This window comes from Mugil cephalus, chromosome 6 (assembly GCF_022458985.1).
Source record: "Mugil cephalus isolate CIBA_MC_2020 chromosome 6, CIBA_Mcephalus_1.1, whole genome shotgun sequence".
In the NCBI taxonomy this organism is placed as follows: domain Eukaryota; kingdom Metazoa; phylum Chordata; class Actinopteri; order Mugiliformes; family Mugilidae; genus Mugil; species Mugil cephalus.
In genome coordinates, this window is record NC_061775.1 from 9,176,377 (window position 1) to 9,192,451 (window position 16,075).

The window sequence follows — 16,075 nt, forward strand, 5'->3', positions numbered from 1 at the left end:
TACAAGAAAGACAATCTGACAAGGCTACTCAGGAAAAGGGAACCGGAGGCATTTGTGTATGTGCATCTGCCTGCTTACAGCTACTTACGAGGGATATTATGAAGGATTAGGCCCGGAATAAATTAGAATAAATTCACATTAATCCTCGTACGTTTGTTTTCGTGACGTTTGTTTCAAATTTGACGTTCTAATTCCAGCTTACTGCTGGAGGGGCGGGGGCCATGTTAGGTAAGATTCATAAAATAGACTTGATGCCAAAACATTAGTGACTGGGAATAAATGCATGGTTTCTGTTGGTTGGAGGCCAGCTCAGTTCTGTGGGCTGTATATGTTTAATGAGCAACTTTGATAGCTCAGATTTAGAAATTGTGAGGAAAAAACCCCGCCGAGCCCTTATTAAACCAAAGCGCCGGCTCACACCATGCCTCAAAGTCCTGCAGATCTGCCAAGAAAATTAACTTATACAGCATGTTGGAGTGTGTGTAGGTGTGTGTGTGTGTGTCCGTGTTATCCAGAAATGCGTGTGGGGGTGAGGGTGTTGAGAATCATATATATTTTTTTTCTCTCCCACATATCTTTGCCTTCCCCTTCAGTCGTCCTCTCGGCAAACCCCATCTATCCATACATACATCCATCCTCACTCACCCTAAGCAGTGCTGTCTATTTGCTGTCTCGTTGCCATGGTTCCCATTATGCTTCCTGCCTGCTCTGGTTTGAAGGACAAAGCACTGATAATGGGTAGTATTAAGACAGAGAGAGAGAGGGATAGAGAATCACTCAACATTGAAGGAAGATGTATGTGAATATGCTTTTTCTTTTTTGTCACTAGCTGTTTATGGTCATCTCTCGCTCATCGCACGCACACACACACACACACACACACACACACACACACACACACACACACACACACAGACAGGTTTTCGATCCACATCCCCAGGGTTCTAGGGAAGGTAGAAAGGCAGCTTTACGCTAATGCTTCCCCTGGTGTCAGATGTTTAGTTCTAGCAGGCCTTATCTTTTAACTGATCGATAAGCAGGTGGTAACAGCATTCCCTCTCCTCTCCACGGGATAGGCTGCAGTTACACAGGACTGCACATGTTCTGCTCGACGACTGCATGCGGCCGAGGAATACGGGGAGAAGGATTTGCTCTGAAATCACTAACTGGCACATGCAACTGCTTTTGTGCGCCACTGCTGTCTTTGTGTGAAGTCTTCAGGCTGTCAGAAATTAGGCTAAAACCGTGGACTTTATTTAGCTGACCTGGTTGGAGAGTGAGGAGGAGTCACTGCAGATGAGAGGGGAGAATGACGCTGTGGACTGTGTGTGAAAACAGAAAAGCAGGAGTACAGAGCGCGAAAGAAGGAGAGCTTAAACTCAATCCTGTGCCCGCCACACGCATCACCCCCTCCGCTGTGTGATTCTCTCACCCCCACTTTTATTGTATAAGGTTCTTAGGGCCTTCCTTAACTTTTAATAAGAGTCTTTAATAAGTCCCCAGATCATGGCTTGGTCGGTCAGGACTTCTATTTCAACAGAGCTCTGCTTAATCTTGCTCTAAAATAGATCTGCTCCCTCCTCGCTCTTCCCCTTAGCCAATCTGCCTCCTGCCTCTGCGCTTCTCTACAAGATTGTTAAAGTATCTAATAAACTATTGGGGGATCAAGCAAGGTTGTATCGACCTCTGTGGTGTGTGTGTGTGTGAATGTATGCATGCACACTGCTAAAGGAATGATTGAGGATATACCAGTTTTTTACTATTAAGGGGAATCAATAGGCATGTCGTGCGAAGAAATATCGTGGGATTCAGTAATGCACGACAGATTTTTTTTTTTTTTTTTTTGGACCTGAGCCATGTTGACATTTTGTATGTTGAATTTCCCTCCAACTTTAACTTCCTATACTGAAACCAATTTTCAAACTTCGGCCAAGTCCTTGCCATAAAATTGAATGACCTTTTATCCATAAATGTAACAAAACCACGTCCCTCCAATGCGACTGTGTACGCAGATTTCCCCACACCAGTTGTAATTGAAGCACACATGCACCGAGACTCTAAAGCAGCTCCTGAAATATGTCATCCGTTCTTGGAGTTCCCAGTTGCTACGGTCTGCACGGTGATGCTGTGGCGCGCCTGCATGTCATACTTTAGTCAGCCTCTTTGGCCTACTTAGGCATATTGTAAGTAGCACACTGAGCTGCTTCTCGTTTCCCTGTGGAATCTGGCTGAATAATTGAGGGGTGCTGAGGCTGGGTAATAAGCTATACTGCCACTGTAATAACCTGCTGGACAACGTGCGTGTGTGAGCTCATGTCGCTTGGTCTCAGTAATGAATGCTATTACTCGAGGCCTTTGGAAGCAGACACACGCTGTTTAAGGAGCCAGACGTGTTATATGAGCATATGTGTTTTTGTGCTTTCTTTCTGTGTGCAGGTTTTGTAATACGGGTCTGATATGAATCAGGCAGATTAGGTGTCCTCCACAAGAGACTCTCACGCTGCTTTCATCAGTCTCATCCCTCATATAGTTATAAACACGTTCTTGTATAAATCTGGTGCATTGTGTGTTATTTATTCCATCAGTTTTCAATGTCACTGTGTTGTTTCATACATTTACTAAAGAATCTGCTCTTTCAACAGAGCTCCATCAGTTGCATATAAAAACGGATACAACCACAGGTTTCCCAAGGACCTGTTTTGAAGGCAGGCGGGTGACATCCTGTCAGAAAGATCGCCGCCTGTGACAGCACTCTGTTGTTGTTGAAAGCAGACATGCCTAAAATAAGGCATACATTTAAGCTGCGATATAATTTAAACAGCTGAGTTATATAAAAGCCGACGTGTACAGAAATGAGAGCGACAGTATCTGCTTCATTTCTCAATCCTAGAACTGCAGCTTGGTTTTTTACCTGTTATTAGGTTAATTGTTAGTGAGATCAACACATCAGCGCCTTCCAGCTGCATTCATTTGTCTGTATATGGCTCATTAAAAACCAGCATGATGAAGGCCAACAACATAGGGCTTCAAAACAGAGAAACAGATTATATCACGTCCACTTCCACTTCTTTTGTAAAAGTAATAACAACTTGATTTACTTTATTTAAGTAACTCCTTGGTTATTACATTGTTATTTGTAAAGTTGTTGTAAAGAAAACAAATCATCCATCCATCCATTCATTCATCTATCCATCATGTCAGTTTGTTCATCCATCACTGTTCAGCTTCTTTTTATCTTTAAATGAGATCTCCACATCAGAGAAAACAAATGAATGTAAATGTCCAAAAGAAAATAAACGAGGGAAATAAATAACCCACGAATATAGACATACATAATAACCTGAAAGACATTCTGCTGAATCTGTCATCTGTGGCCAGATTTCATACGCTGAAACAAATCGTGTTAAAGGATTTGATGTTCGATATGATGATTGTTACGTAACACAACGTGACCCACTTTCATCGCAGTGTTTACTAAGAGCGCTTTTGTTACTTTAAGGTAGATTTTTTTTTTCTCTCACTAACATTTTGTCTGTCCCCCTCTGTTTTTGTTCTTCCCCCTCCTCCTCCTCCTCCCCCTGTGTGCGTATATCTGAGAAACAACCCTCACAGACGAACGTTACACACAACTCAGCATTTCCCCCCCTGCCAAGCTACAGTATCACTGTACCGATGAGTGAACCCCTCCCCTGCTGCAATCTCAAACCAGCATCACTTAGATCCCTTAAATTCTTAATGCACAGTCCTAAACCTGCAATACTTCAAAACCACTCTCCAGTCTCACTTGGTGCGGTTCTCTTTCATCTGTCCCTCTTTGGTTGATGGACTGATTTGCCCCCCGTTTGATTGATTTGTTGACGGCGCTTTGTAATAATTCAAAGGAAAATGATAAACAAAATTCAGGTGCTTAACAGACACCATATGTATCACACCTCCTGGTGTCACCATCTTTCCTCTCTCTACTTTGTACCTTCTCACAGATGAAAGCTGTGCCTCCTGGTTACTGAAACATAACAAATCAGAAGGAGAGTGGAAGAAAAGCCATTTATCAAAAAGTTGGAGGTGACAACTGTTTTCTGCAGTGTTGCACGTAGGTAAGTGTATTTTGCTGCTGTCTTTGTGAATACTTTGATGTGAACATTACTTGTTGTACGTGTGGTATGAGAAATGGCCTGTTGCAGACATTTCCTCTTTCCAGCCTGCGTCACGCTGCCTTCTCCCGTGTCCTGTCAGTGTCTCTGCGTCGTTTCTGACATTTGTCACGGCCTTATTTTGACAGTCAACACAATGCTCTGCCGTTCAATCACTGTGTTGCTTGGCTTTGGAAAAATCACCCTAATACCAGACTAACTAACCTCACATATCACAGGCACATATACTCTCTCTGAGTTTAAGCTGTCAGTGTGATGGATGTGGTCTCTCAGACCTTAGTGCTGTGTGTTGCATCTCAACCTCCAGCCTCACCTTCAGACTATATCCACCAGCCAGGCTGTGTGCGCAGGAGAAGAGAGTGTTTGATCATCAATACAAAAAAATACCCTGCAGTGTTTAGAAAAAAATAAAATGAACACCCAGGGACTCTTCCCCATTCCCTGTTTTGCTATTACACACGCACACACATGCACACACATGCACACACGCTGGCTCCAGTGGCTGATAAAGACCTTTTTGGCTGAGGCTCTCCTCTGTGCTGTGGGCTCATTAATGCTCTGAGTGTGTCCCTGTGACTGAGGACTAAGCCCTCAGCCCTTATCAACAACACCAGGCCCGGTCGGCTACACACATACACACACAATCACACACACAATGGATTATGAAGAGTGTGGATAAGTCGCCAACATCAGCTCCGATATCCCCTTACAGGACAATGACAGGCACCCCCTCTCCCAGCCCACGGTCACAGTCATGGATACTGTGTGTTTGTGTTCACAGGGTGGCGGGAAGTCGGGCGCACTGTTTTCCAATTTATCCATTTGTAGTTGTTGGCCCATTAGTTCGAAGTTCCTGTCATAGATGGGGGTGTGTGTGTGTGTGTGTGTGTGTGTGTGCGTGTGCTGGGTGTATCATCGCAGCACAGAATGACATAAAAGCTTACACCTATTTTCCTCCTGGGTACTATTTGTTTCCTATAGTGCACACACACAGATACACACACAAGCTGTGGGGTTATTTACATATTTATTACTGCACTGTGCTTGTGCTCCACAAATTGATATTGCGTGTGTGTGTGATTAACTGGCTGTTGGCGCAGACTAATGTTTCAGCCCTGGTTTAGTGAGGACAGAGTGGGCGTCTGTTGGTTTATAGCTATTTCAAGTTGCTGTGCGTGTGAATTGTTGTTTCAGTGTATTGTCTGAGCCCTCAGGCTGTATCTATTGAGGCTGGTGGAGAAATATTATTACTTTATCCCCAGGGAGAGCAGAGGTGACGTACAGCAACACCCACTGCCCACCACCAATCCTTGCCACGTTCCACAACACATGCACGCACGCACACGCACAAACACACACACACGCCGTAACCTTGACAGACTTGTATCAGGCTCATGGCACGGAACCATGTTGGTTGTGATGTTTGTCTTATTTTTAGAGTACTTTTCTCTCCATTGTTCTGTTTTTGAAAATGCATTATTTAAAAGCTAAGTTTTCAGGAATGTTTCACAGCAACCTTATTGTCATCCATTTTTTTAACAAAATATTATTATAGGTTTTCCGTGGATTTTATAGGCCCAGGGGTCACGGCAATTGTTCCACTCACCGAAATAAAAACAATGCAAATCAAACCTGAATTCCAGTTTCAACAACAGCAGCACTAGTGTTTTCTTCTTGTTTTACTTTTTTTTTTTTTAACCCAGTCTCCTCACAACAATTCTTTCTTTCCCCCACGTCAAGCCCCTTAACAGAGCAGACGTAGAATTAACAGCATCCAAAAAATTCTTCTTCTTTTTTTTTTTTTTTTTTATTTCATTCTGAGCTTTGTAATCTCATCTCTCCATACAAGAGAACAAGTGGACCGGATGTCCTCTGGTGGGTTCAGATCTAATCACGTTGAAAGGCAGCCAGTGTAGCTCGCGGCACTCGATAATTGGTTGACCTCAGAAACACTCTGGCTCTTTTTGAGGATTTGATATTTTACAGCTGATGCTAAAACGCACACGGCTGCTACTAACGATGGTTCCTCTGCTTTACTCCCTAATTCATCAGATAGCCTGCCTTGATTTGGAACAGTCAGGCGTCTGGCTGCGTATTCCCGGCTATGTTACCATTAATATGGCTCATTAATGACAGCATCTGGGGCCTGGACAGATTGAGAGGCAGAAAGGGCACATTTCTTTTCGTGAGCAATAGTAGGAGCAATAGTAGGAACGCAGTGAGGTAACACCCAGGAAGGGGTCTTAGAACTCAGTCAGAAAATAATTTGTCCCTGTGCATGTGTCAGTAGTTGGCGTTGATTTCTAGTGCACACGGCAGAGATGGGAGAGTGTTAATATCCACTGTTGTGTATGTCGGTGGTTGGTGGTTGGGTGGGCATCGTGTGATGGCCTGTGTGTGACTGTAAGTGGTGCACGCGTGTGTTTCTTTTGTCTGTTAAGGGAGTTGAGAAGCATCTCTTTAATTTGGTCTATAATTGAATTTGGCCCATGGGCATGCAACACTCTTCTGAGAGATGGCAGCAGATGAAGGGGGATGAAAAGAAGTGGTGGAGGGAAGGAGAAGGGGACAAGCGGAGGCATGACAGAGGGAGAGAAAGAGAAAGAAGAGGTGGCATACGGATGAAAGATGAGGACGTGTGTAGAGGGAAGGAAAGGAAGCTGGAGGAGGACACAGCATTGCATCCTCAGTCATCTGTGAGACTTCATAAGTACTGGGCACATGGGCGAGTGGCTGGCAGTCAAGTCAATATGACATATGAATATTGCAGCAGCCATTCTCTCGCCTTCTGCCCTCCTCAATTATTAACGTCTGGCTCAGAGTTGGCTCAACTTTCACCCGAGGCATTCCTCTCCAATACTCCTGAAAATCAGTAATCAGTAAGAAACAGAAAGGGAAAGACAGATGCACAAACATAAAAATGACAGAGAAAAGAGCAGAGCTCGATAGACAGGAAGGTACGTGGGCACATGTGGATGGAGCAGAATGAGATGGGCTTTATTAACTCTGAATACTCTGATCGTTCCTTACTGCAACAGTGGACTTTATTAGCTGTTATCTGCAGTGCACTGTCAAACCTAACAATGCAAAAAAGGAAAGGTCTGTCGCACTAGTTATGGCCACACTGCTCATTATAGAAATGCATATAACAGCTCTATTAATTATTATAGATTATCATTATCATTGATTTTATTATGCACTTTCATATATTACTGAGTACATGGCAAAATAATCTGAACAAGTGTTGTGCTCTTAAAGAGAGAAGTGTCAAGTCATCATAGTTTGAGGCAACATGTTTGATATCTGGATATCTGCTGTACTGCACAGTCACTGATGTGTTAATATTGAATATTCTGAAGCGTGTGGAAGAAATTACAGCTTAAGGCCTTTTTGAAAATCAATACTATGGAGTTGCATATATGCACGTAACTAATAGTTTATGTTATTGTTCTGTTTGTGAGAGCGGCTGTAACATGCTTTGCTTTTAAATGTCAGATTAAAACCCATCACATTTACAGATTATTTGTGTCTCTTTTTTCTGGGACAGCTGTAAAAATAATTCATAAGTCTAAATGAATAAGAATCAGTTGTCAGTTTTACTTAAACAGTTTGATAATTGGTCATTATAGAAAGTGTGTGAAGGTTGTAAATGTAGGTCAGACTGTTGGAAGTGAAGGGAACAGAGCAGTTGTATTTCTTTTTTCCAGTCAGTCTCTGTGTTTATATAGTTTTTTTTATTTAGCTTAGGTGTTATTATTTCTCCAAATATTATCTTTTGGTTATTAGTGCATACACGTGTAAAGTAGTAGTGATACCGTGTCAACAGAGTTTAATTTGCTCCAGCCCTTGTGTCAGGAGGTGGCCCTGGTCAACCCACTGTACATGGTACTACCTGCATGGGTGATATGCTAGACACAAATTACTCAGGCTGTTTGGAGGATAGCCATTAAAATGATTGATAACTTGTGTCATTTCCAATTAGAGTTAAGCATTATTTAAAGGCACCAAAGCGTGACATTAAGCCCGCGAGTGTGAGTGTCAGATCAGATACGTGGTAGCCGATAACCTTAAATCTAATGAATGCATGAAATAAAGTTTTGAATAGGTCACAGCGGATACATTGATTCAATGTGACTGCTCGTCCTTGAGTCCCATCGTTGCCGGGCAAACTGTTACTATGAGGCCAGCCTGGTAGCTGACATTACGGCTCTGATTGACCTTAGCGGCAGGTAAGGAACGGAGGGAGAAGGTGGGCAAAGAGGTGCTGCAGTGTGTGTGTGTGAAGGCCGGAGGGTGGGCAGGGTCAGAGTGACTGGCAGAGTGTTGGCAGGACGTCGGCACGGCAACAGGGTGGATCTGAGTGCAAGAGACCCGCCCCGGCTGGGCACCCGATTCAGAAAGTGGATGTCAAGGTCCCCCGTGTTGTTTGAGCGCTCCTCACAAACACTCCCACACACTTATGCATGCACACATTCACAAACACCCACACGCTGCCTGTGTTCTGAATGTTGACCTTGTTGGGCTGACAGAGTTAGCAGACACAACACCTCTCTTTGGCAGCATCATCTGTTTGCTTTGAGCAGGCCAGTGTGTTCTGGTGTGTGTGCATTTTGGCACTGTCTTTGTAGTTTTAGTTAAACTCCCATCGGACCAGGTGATTCATCCCTTACATATTCACAAGTTGAGAGGACACAACAGGAGAAAGTGAAGAAAGTAGAAAAAGCAACAGTGGGTCTTCAGCTTGTGTGCCGGGTGCTTAAAGTGGATTTTCGAGGATTCTTGTAGAACTGGAGCAAAAAGTCCAGAGCTTCAGTCAGTTGAACTTAGCTGAAGAAACCTGCACACTTGTTTCTGCATGCATCTTCATCTAGCACTTGCATGCGTCTGAGTTGCTGATTGATGTGCATCTTCAAAAGCTTCGCTACATTTTTAGTTTTTTGTATAAAATTGATCTAAACAACTTTGTTAAAAACTGTTTTTGCTCAAAGCAAAAGTTGCACTTTTGATGTTTGTGCACGACAGCTTTTAAACTCTGACTCACAAGTTGGGCAAATTTCTATTTTAGACAAACAAGAATTGTAAAACGTTATATAGTGTAGTGTATATATAGTGTAGTTGGAGTGGTCAGTTTTCTGTTCATGCATAATTAGTCTGTGACTCAAAATGTGTGTTCGTTTTCAGAGAGAAAGACCAAATAAAATATACAAAATGTAGGAAAAAGTCTACAAACTCCAGTGTTTTACTCCTGTATTATTACTTGTGTGTCTGCTTGATCTTTGTTGTGTACTGCAATGCACCATATGTCTGCCACTTGACCAGTAAGAGACTGTTTCAAAAGTATCTGCTAACACAAAGTTGATATCATTCAGCTACAAGCACGATTCACACCACCACTAGAAGTTCAGACTCCGGTCCAATGAGAAATTGAAAGGCACCTGGTAGATTTTGTGAAAACCTTAACGTGCTTTTCACATACTCTCAGAAAGGTGGTTCGCAAAGTAGGAGACATCATGTGTGTTTGGGTATTTAAATCTTTTGAAATGAAAGTAATTGTACATTCATAGCTGCAGGAGTGGAGATTTCATTTAGAGTATGTAAGTTAAGGTAATTATTTTTATATATCTCTTCTAGTGTATACCGTGTGAACAGATGGGCAGGTGTTTGTGTATTTGTTGACATTCAGAGTGGCTAAAATGCCTTTGTGTTTGTGTGTGTAGCTGTGTCTGACTGCGTGTTGCAGCCGCTGTAGCAGTGATTGACGAGGAACTGTGAGTGTGCAGTAGGAGCAGAGCTCAACCCCATCTGACTGATCTGTAAATATTCTTTCTTTCTGCTGCCTCAGCAAGTCGCTGCAGGAGCACAACACATGGATCACATTGGCAGGGCACAGGCAGGGAGGGGGGGAGCGAGAGGTGTGGAGAAAGCTAACAAATACGGAATGAGAGGGGAGGCAGGGAGAAACTGTGGGGACTGGAGGAAGACTGGAGTGTTTGAGGGTACGCAGAAGGAGCGGGGCTGCAGAGCTCTCTTCATCAGCTGCAACATTGAGCCTTCAGGCCCTTCTGGACCCCGGCCAGAACCACATAGCAACAAACGCAGGATCAACTCCCTATTTCTCCTTCTGTTGTTCTCCCAGTCTGGATTCAATTCCCTTTGCCATCTCTCAATGTCTCAGCTTCGCCATATGATATAATATAGGAATGAAGGAGGCGGGACTCACTGGAAATGGAAATTTACTATAGAAATGAGACTGAAGTTAAACTGCGTAATAAAAACATGAAGAAATGTCCAACCCTGGGAGGATCCCTCTCCTAACTCTCCGACTGTTAATTATGCATCAGTCAAGATTCACTTTACCTGAACTCTTTTTGACTTGTTGTTTACTGCTTCAGAAATGTTTTCAGCTGAAAACAGATGGATAGAGAGGTAGGAAAAAGTAAGACGTGAGCAAATGTACAAATAAACAGAGAGGAGAGCAGGTAGCCTCAGTTACCTCGTTCGCCCCTGGTATTCATTCCTCCGCAGTTAGAAGCAAATGCTCGGCTTCAGATGAAATGGACGTATTGATATTAAAGGTTTGCCCTGCAGTGGAGCATTACTAGGTAATTTTCTAAAGTAAAAAGGACATTTTAGTCGTGACCTTTATGAATCTATTTCTTTTAAACATTTCAGTCTGTTGCGCTCACACACCCACTCACAGAAACATACACGTGCTCTCATCCACATCCTCATATTCACATTTCACAGCAGCGACATGCCGAGTGTTTTGGGGCGGAACTAAAATCTTTTAAAGCCACTTTGCAAGGTTGGTCCACTGGCTAATTCCATTCAGTGTGAAATGAAATTGTGAGCTTCTGTGAGGCATGTCCAAGTCTTGATTCGGAGGCCTGCAGCTTCTTTAAAGGAGGATTTAAAAAGAGCAAAGGTCTGACACAGGGTGGCTTTGTTGATTGCATGAAATTAGCTCCTGCTCATTGGCTTTTTCTCCCTCCTTACTTATATAAACCCTGCTGGCGTTTCCATTACTCCTTTGGCAGAAGCATGTGACAATAGTGTTTCTGTGTGGTAATATGATTACATTAACGGGAGGAAAAGAGCCAGTTGCTCATAGAAAGCTCAGTTAAACAGGCTACTCACTCGGACATTTTACTACTGTTTTTACTGTCTTTTTACATTCTTATAACCGGCCTTTATGCCTTTGTTTCTTCCCTGTTCTCAGGCCAAAATCCACTTAAGGTAATGATCCTATTTTGACATGTTGACAAACCTGCAGAGGGTCTGCACAACATTGGGCTACACAGCATGTGCAGAGCATTGTTCAAAAAAGCAAAATATTATATGTTCCAGTGTCATTCTGTGAAGGGACTAATAAAGCTCTGTTCAGACTCAGGCTCATTGCCAGATTCATCCCCAAACTCAGCACTCATTCATCACTCATGACAATCTTAGCAGAGGAATGTCTGGAAACTTACTTACAGTACTTTCACCACTAGAGCTGGGTACTGACATTCAGTACTATTACTATAGTATTTCAGTGCCACTGAATTTTTTATTTAGCCTCCCCCCCAAAAGTCCCACATGCAGATGCTACATTTGACGTCACATCAGTTTTTTTTACCTTTATGGATGGTTTTGAACCTTCAAAATGCCCACAGTCAAATGTGAAAAGTTTGGCTGTATTTCACCTCAAAATAAGTATATAAATACATAAGTACGATATTATGCAAGGGAGGCAACACCTCAAATTTGATTTGAATTTGACAAAAATGATGAATAGCATTTTTTTTTAAAGCTGAGAAATGTAATGTCTTTGATAGCCTGTAAAAGCCAATACCAGTGGAGTGACAGTTCATACGCTGCTGTTTTTGATGGTTATGACCGTTTGTTGTGAATTTTATTTTATATTGATTAATTTATTTCTTAGTCTTAGTTATATTTAGATTATTTAAATGAATATTGGGTTCAACTTGCAAGTCACAAAATGCCTTAAAAATAAAACAGCACTATTTTTGGACAAAGTCTGTGTTTTCCGTTCTTTAAGCACCAGTTCAGGCACCGTTTAAGCACGAGCACCTTTTCAAAAGTACCGGTTTGGCACCTTAGCGATACCCATCCCTATTCACCACAGCCAATGAGAGAAGCAAATATAGAAGGACATGGAATAGCCAACAGTGTTGTCAAGCATTGGCAAACATACTAGCTGTCGATGCTAACCTTAACTAGTGTATTAGACACATGTTGAACATCTTCCAGTTCTGATTGAAGAGTGAACATCCCATATTGTTAGACATCCCTACCTGTTTCTCACCTCACAGCAAAGTTTAGCAGTTGCTCAGTGGGTAGAGCTGCTTGACCACAAACCAAAGGGTTAGTGGTTCGATCCCTGGTGCATAGACCACATGCTGAACTGTCCTTGAGCAAGACTTTGAACCCTGAGGTGCTTAGCATATGTCTGTGTGAATGAATGGCTGTAGTATTGTGACTGCAAAGGGTAGAAACTAGGGGTTGCGCAACATTAGGTTTTTTAAAAGTTGCTTATTATAAGATGAAAGTCAAGCTGACACTGAGTGGTTACTGATAATGTCCCCTAATAAAAGCACAGTAAATGCTCTTGTTTTTTTTTTGTTTTTTTTTTATAGTGCCTTTCTACCTATTGGTGCTCAAAGTACTTCACAGTCACAGACCCATCTACCCATTCGATCACAGTATTTCATTTAAACTTTCAGCAAAATGAATGTTGAAGAACTTCACACTTTTCTCCAAATTATTATGCAAGCGACATAACAGGATATCAATAAAGTCAACGTTTAGTTTATGGTATTTCCATGAAAGTTTCACGTGCCTTTTTTAAGTAGGTGGTATTAATCTCAGACACGGTTGTCATTACTGTGATTATTGTCATAATTTTTCCCTGCAATCTTAATATAAGGTAAGCCTGTTTTTTAATTGTTCAGTTCACTGATCCTTTGTAGAAAATGAAGCAAGCGTCAGTGAAACGACTTGAGCGATTCATAGTGTTTTGTGTAACAAATCAATAGTATTATGGCAGCTCACAAAGATAAATATTTGCAGTGGACTCAGAATTGGATTAAGACTAATTTTCAAGCTGTTTTATTTACTAATGAAGGCCACGCCACGATGAATGATGCAGATGTTTGGAGTTCTGAGTGGTTGTTGAGATTTCATATTTGACATACTCTCCCTGATTATCGTGGTATTTAGCTGCAGTTGTCATGGTTTGCGAAAACAGAGGAGGTGTCACATCTTCCAGAAGATGATGGACATGCTAAAAGTCTGTAGTTTGTTCAGAAACAAATGCACTCTCAACTCCACATTTACACATTTCCGTACCTAAAGAGCTTCAGCAAAGGACTTTATGTGTAAATCAGGTGTTGCAGACGAGCTGTGTTGGTTTGCTGCAGGCTGAACGGTCTAAATGTCTTATCAGAGACATTGACCCTCGGCCGTCTGGTTGAGCAGAACAGTGAGACTGTATTTGGTTTGTCCTTTAATCAGATTCAGCATCGGGGTTCGATAGATGCGGGGCCTGTAAATGTATTTGTGAACGTTTAAGTTGGTGAGAACAAGAGAGGTTTTGTGGCAAACCTCTTAGCATCGAGTGGCTTTACACTCAGTATCAGGTCAGACAAAACAAACGGCTTTTAACACTCTTACATGTGACTCACCGTGTTTGAAAGCAAGACGAGAGAGGACACTGTCACCTCAACGTGACCCCACGTTGTCCTTGTAATTAACAGATAACCTTTAATGACGCTTTGGCCTCCCAAAGCTCTTACCGCGAAAATGTCACTTTCAACCAGACAGTGACACGTCCCGCCTCCACGCGCGCACATGCAGAGTGTGTGTACGACGCACACACACACACACACTTATGTACATACGCATACGGTGGAGAACGTGTTAAAAGCGTCCTGTCATGCCATAAATGTCATCTGACTGTAACATTCAGGAACTGCCTCTGTGCTCTTTACAGATGGATTGTGTGGGTGTGTTGGAAACAGCCTGGGAAAGATCAGCCTGTCACAATGTGTTGTCATCTTGCACTGAGGAGAACAGCGAGCTGAACACATGAACAAATTAGTCTAATCTGTGGACAGTTTTCATTAAATCAAATCTGTCATAACAGAATCCGCTCTCTGTATCTGATCATCAAAACATCCTTTTCTTGACAAAACAATGTCAGAAGCGTTTTATAAACGGGGACAGTGGGGAGCGTGTATTCTCCGGCTGGGTTCAAACCAGACACAATCTCTTGGCACTATTCTACCTGCTGCTCTCTCTATGTACTCACTTCACTTTTTGATCTCTCCTCTGTCGCTGGCTGTTTGCTGCACTCGTTTTTCTATCTGCTTCCTTCCTGCTTCCTATCTGGCCTCTCTTTGAACACAACTTTTTCTGACAGTTCATTTATGGGGAGCTGGATTGATGTGAGCAAGGTGTATTTTCAAAGCGCATGCACACGCGCACACAGGCACAGCAGCACTCGCATTCAGCTAGGTAGCCATCAGGGAGCTATTGTTTGTAATAAGGTTAAACTCTGTCCTGGTTGTGGTCACTGAGGTAAGCTCCTTGGCTGTCAGATTGTCTTATTGGTACAAAGTTTATCCACACACACACTCAGACACCCAGCTTAACAAAAGCAATAAACCTTCGCCTGAGCTCTCTGTGCCTTTATAGGTCTGTGGGGCTTTTTTTTTCCTGGGGAGCAAAATGGTTTATTTAAATATGAGACCGCTATAGTATAAATGTATAGATGTGTCTTTGAGTCACTGCTGGGATAATTATGAGCGGAGAAATAGGCTTTCAAAGAGTGACACAAAATAAGTGCTTCCATATCTGCAGTGTATGAGAAAGATACTGATCCAATAACGCACACATTCAATGAACAGTTTAGCGTGTTGATGTCAGAGGGGAGGAGTGACACGTCTGGCTATTCATTGGTTGTGTAGCAGTGAGTGAGGCCGCGCGAGCGTCTTTTCGCCGTAAATCGGCTCAGAAGCGAAACTGTCAACTTGCATCAGACGGATACGTGGCGGAATGTGAATGCAGAAGAGATGTGTGTGTCTGTGTGTGACGCTTTGTTGGCCGCTCTGCACTGCAGCACAGTGCAGAGTTGTACTTGTGTACTGTATTGCCCGCACGCCTCACTGTTGCGCGCGCACGCAAAGCACGCACACACACTCCCACAGAGTCGAGATGTACGAACAGACACAATCGCATAGACATTCCCCCTGCATCTTGTGCTCCCGTCACGCCTCCCTGACATTCTCTCATTGTCTGAATGCGAGATGAATACACACGCAAACAAACACACCCACACCCACACACAAATTATACCACCCGCGCAAGCACGTTCTTTAGGTTAGAGGACAATTTGTTCAGCATCTGTGAAATTAGACATGGGGTTACATTGTAGCCTTTTCAATACTGATCACTGTCATACAAGTCTGTGTTTGTGTGCCTCAGTGTGTGTGCATTTGTGCGTTTTCTACATTCTGAAGAGACTTGAAGAAAACATGATTGTGGTTCTTTGTGTTAAGTTATTGTGAGCAGACTGCGTGTTCCAGTGGTTTACCTTAACTCCTGTTTTTTTTTTTTCTTTCTCATAAGGTACATGCTCCTCCATTCATTGAAGTACCCTCCAGTCGCTTATATTCTGACAATGAGTTTATTGTTTTGATGTTTTGGGCAATTAACAAGGCAAAATACACCACAACCTTGTGTGTGTTATTTGAGACATGTTAAATCTATGTCAGTCCACTATAGTCTAGAAAAATAACACACACATGAACACTGCAGTAAACCTTATATTTGTGGGTTTAGCTCATGAGAGAAGCAGCAAACTCTGTAGGACAAGTTGTCTCCTTCACAAAATACATCCCACAAAGGTGTGTCCACACATT